The sequence below is a fragment of the Anarrhichthys ocellatus genome, unplaced genomic scaffold (assembly GCF_004355925.1).
Source record: "Anarrhichthys ocellatus isolate YVR2014 unplaced genomic scaffold, GSC_Weel_1.0 scaffold21, whole genome shotgun sequence".
Lineage (NCBI taxonomy): Eukaryota > Metazoa > Chordata > Actinopteri > Perciformes > Anarhichadidae > Anarrhichthys > Anarrhichthys ocellatus.
Genome location: NW_022280051.1, coordinates 1205542 through 1210455, shown reverse-complemented (window position 1 = coordinate 1210455; position 4914 = coordinate 1205542). Strand labels below are relative to the sequence as shown.

General features: G+C 45.4%; 1 protein-coding gene across 1 annotated transcript in view; it reads right to left on the bottom strand.

Annotated features, from left to right (window-relative positions):
- Positions 1-4914, bottom strand: part of exoc4 (exocyst complex component 4) — a 92847-nt gene that overhangs the window by 73354 nt on the left and 14579 nt on the right. The gene's annotated exons all lie outside the window — the stretch shown is intronic.

Sequence of the window (4914 nt, the reverse complement as noted above, 5' to 3'; positions counted from 1 at the left end):
GGGATGACAGAGTATTGTGTTGCAAAGATATGAGGCCGAAAGATGGAATAAGACAGAATGAAAGACGGAAGCAAAACGGTAATTAGGAGACAACGGGGGCACAAAAGGCAAAACACAAAAAGGGAAAACAAAGAGTTCGCTCAGTGTCTGCACCCAGAGCGTCACATCAATGCAGAACAGCCCACACACACACACACACACACACACACACACACACACACACACACACGAACAAAATAAACAAATTCAATGGATCACAAAATAATTACCGATGGCCCCTAGAGCTCGGTTCCAAATGGAACCATATCTAATTTAGTAAAGGCCTGAAGCATCGATACGTCTGCTGAAGCTGGCTCTGATCTCAGAGGAAGGCTAACGGTAGTGCAGGTAGTACAACATGAAAACAAAGTAATGTCTCTCTCCATATTTCCTTCTTTGTTTGATCAGTTCAGGTCACAGATCTGGACCTTAAACATGGAAATATCCTGATGAGTTCCCCAAAACACTATCTTAGGCTCTTCACACCAGATACTAAGCTCCAGTGTGTGTGTGTGTGTGTATGTGTGTACATGCAAAACTCACGTCTCTCCCAAGAGCTCCCCTAACAAAGACAATCATTTCCATCACCAACTGTTTCGTGTAATTCTATCAACCGACCAACCAACCAAAAGTGTTCGGCGCTTGAATGTCTTGGGTCTCGTCCCAAACTTAAATCAGTCCACTGCGTAGAGTGCCAACTTCCATTAACAATAAAAAGGAAAAAAAAAAAATCTTTGTGAGTCATCATCAGCACTCCTATTCATTTCTTCCAAACCACGTGTCCTGATGTCACTCTGTATCCTCGTCCTCCATTCTGTCCATTAGGGCCCTAACGCCCAACAAATCAGTGCAATTAAGAGAGCATCACTCCAGGCTTTGCAGGTGCGCACTTGTCATTGGATGAACTCTGCCGTCAATTGGCTAAAATTGAAGAAACAAATATCACTTAATTTTCCCTTTCCTCGTTTCCATCCCCTGCTTCTTATTCAGTCTCGAACACACTCGGCGCTTCATTGAAATCGGCTGTTTTCCCTTTGAATCCCTTCGGCTGGTGTCTTGTCACAAAACATATTGACGGGTGTCCCTCGCTGCTAGCTTGGGAGTCAAAGCCCGAAGTGTCCTTGGCCGTCAAAGAGAGTGTTCTTCACGCGGCCTCGTATTGATCGTGTTCCAGAAACTTCAATAAACGTCGCAAGTTGTGACAGAGCTCCGGCCACAGACTGCTCCCACAGTACTGAACTACGGCTAACCAGCAGGGGGGTTCCCACCTGGAGCGCACCGCGTCTAGTCCATCTTTTGAAGGCCATCTTGTTGACGAGGGAGAGGAAGATGTGTTCACCGGAACCCATTTCATTCCTCTCTGTGTCCTTGCCGTGTCCCCAACACGTTCCTTTTTTGTGTATTTATTGCTTGAAACAAAGAAGGAAGAGGAACAACAGAGGAGTTTGAATGTTGTTTCTATGGATACTATCCATCAAGAAGATGTGAGAGTTGAATCGGTTTTTTTCTCCGAGACTCTAAATAGCACTGAATGTGTTGAAAGGGCATTAATTACTGTATTTTATCTGAATAGCAAAAGAGAAGACAACACTGATTGAACATACAGACCACTGACAGTATTACTGACAGTACCACTATGGTTGTTGCTCACTGAGGCTGTAGTCAAGTGTAGCCTTCATCTGAATTCTATTCATTGTAACCGTACAGTAAACACAGTTCAGCATGTTTTTAAGTGCCATTGAGTTCACTTATTTGTCGTGAAAACGGCACCGAGCATCTCTGAGAGTATGTGAGAACATTGATGTATTGAATTCGCCGACTCGTCCGGTTGCATCGCAGCATCCGTGCCGAAAACAATACATGTTGATGATCCTCCAAGAGCACACAGGACATGCTATCGTGTTCTCTTTCGCAACGCAAGTCATTAAGCGCAAGTCAAGGAAATGATTGCAAAAACATACATGAGCGGTTGATTAAGTCTCCGGCTCTCCAGTGATTTGATGTAGTGAATATACGTGGGATGTGGGGGGGGAGGTTTGCTGAGAGACAAGAGTCCATGGTGGATGGGAGACTCCACCGCGCTCCAGCGATATGTAAATGTGACGGCGCTTTGGAAGGCAGAATAAATGTGACACGTTGATTAAAATGTTGGGGCGAGAACAACGTCGCGATGTCTGTGCTTCATATCTAATTAAAAGAGATCATTGTCTACTGGCTGCTCGCTGGCAGTTCAATTCGCCTCGTTTTCACTCCGTTGATGAGCCGAGAGAAGGCACTGCGTAGTTAAGCCACGAGTATATACACGTTTGTCTCGGTTAATCAATGGCAATGACAGGATTCATGAGGGGAGTTTAAACGTTATGGGGGGGTCGTGGAGGGATGAGATCAGAACCACATAAAAACCAGGAGAGAATATTAGAAGTTTCTGTTTGAGACGGATGGAAGCAATGTGTTAAATGAATCCTCAGTCAGTTGGTTAGTGCCACCAAGCGCACTCTGAAGCAGAGACAGGGCCCCACACGTCAAAACGTCATTCTTTATTCGGAGCCCACATCAAGAAAGCTTTCTCATCTCTGGCTACAGTAGAAAATTAAAGTTAATACACTTAAGTTCCGCTTCTCTGGTGACGTTTCTGTGATCTAGGCAAAAGGCAGATAGCTGGCATCTATCCATATTTTGCGGGCTCAAAGTCCCTCGTCTGCAGAGAGGGAGCCACTCATTAAAAAGTGGGGTTTGCACTCCGGTCACACACTAGCAGCAGACGACGGACCCGGCGAGCGGTCACCCGGTCACGAATCCTCGCGGAATGCGCAAATGCCGAGCTAATTAGCAAACTGGCGCGCCTCAAACCGAACGGCCGACAAGGCCAAGAGGTGATGAGCGTCAGTAGCCGGCGACACTCTGTGGCAAAGACACAGTAAGTTACAACCCCACTGGGTGGTCCAAATGAAGAATTCAAAGAGAGGATTATGAACTGTGATCTTTTACGAACTGTGTTACCCAATTACCTGACAACACATTTGTGACTTCTATCTTTTTAATGATTCAAAAAATGAAATTTGTGGATTTTCTTTCCTGGCACCGAATGTTTTGACAAACATTTACATCGCATTAAACTTGCCGGGCTGACAAGACTGTCAGATGCGACTATATTGGTATTTTAAGAGAAAAGAGAAGCGCATTAATCATTTATGGTCACTGTGATTTCTTTGATACGGCAGTCTGCTTTGAAGAACTGGAAAGTTCCTGATGGAAAAAGGGAAAAGGCAATCATGGATATAGGGAACAGCGTAGCAAAGGCACGCACTAGGGTGTGCACTTAGAAATGGAAATTCAATAATGGTGTGAATAATCAATAGATATACTCACACACACACACACACACACACTCTACAGAAAGCAGACGATGGCGAAGTAACCTCGAAAAAAACACTCCTTTCCAGCATCAATACCGCCGATTATCATCCGGTCCTCTATGCTTTGAATCAATACCTCCACACTCACATTAACAGCAGAAGCATCCCCAGCATTCCTGAGCGGGGATTAGAACCATTACATGAATCTGGACTTTCAAAGCGTGTTGACTTACTCCCCATTCTAAGCCTCAGCCACACGTTGACGAGCGGCCGTTTCTGTGCCAAAGCCGGTAACCGGGTGCACCCCCGTGTTTCTCTCGGCTCCAGCATCTGTCTGCTGGTGTGTCATGTGGAAAGGTCAACTTGGTATCTCCACTTCTCAAAGTGTGTGGAGGGGGGGGGGGGGACAACGTACCGAGAGGTTTCTGCACATGTCAAAGATGTGAACTGCAGTGAGGTGCAATAAGAACTGTTACTGTAGTTGAGGGACTAACAAAGATCGCAAGCACATTTTGACCACTACTGAGAAGGTTCCTGCCCCTTTGGGGGTCTTAAGGTGAGATAAGGACTCAGCGTCCTATAAAATTTGACTGTGGGAGCTGTAGGAATTTAAACGATCTCATTGCTGATAGGCGACTCTCTCAGACTGAGTGGGCTAAGCGAAGGAGGTGAAAGAGTGTGTGGGAGTTGTGAGGGGGGAAAAGAAAGCGAGATAATGAGATGGAGAAGGAAATTGCATGGAGCAAGAGGGGTATGCACAATGTATGTGTTGGGAAATTGAGAGACTGCAATACAGAGACGGCAAGGAATGATGCTGAAGGGAAATTGGAGAGAAGGGAGGCGAAAGAACAAGCAAGAGATGAGAGACATGGCAGGAGGGAGAGGGATGGACGAGGGCCTTTCATATTGATACAATCGGTCAGGAAATAATAACACGAGTGAGTGAATAAGAAAACCTCATTTCACGTAATGAGTATTCTAATCAAGAGATTACGTTATCTCACATCGCAGAGACAGGGGAGAGCGAAGCCCCCTGGTGAACTGGGTGTTGGCAGTGAAGGCGTGCTGGGGAACGGAGCATATGCCTGTGCACGGTCACAGAAACACACATGTACTGTACACAGCTAAACACTCCTGTGGTAAGGAATCCATGCATGCCAGCTGGAAGAAAAAAAAAAACACTCCACTTATTGGAAGCGGATAAGCTGGGCCCCAAAAAAAGATCAAGATCATGTACTTAAAAAGATGGTTGTTATCCATCTTGTATATTCATATACAGTACTGCTAAGCTGTGGGTGGGTGAGAAGTCCCTGTTAAAATTAAGAAGCACCTCATCCTCTAAAATAAAGTCAGGCTGATTAAAATGTGTCTATACACACGAGAACTGCTTCAGAAAATGTGATAAATTAAACATTACACAGCTCCCAGTGAAGCAGCATAAGGGAAGATGCTGTTTACTTGGGTATGAACGAACACACACACACACACACACACACACACACACACACACACACACACA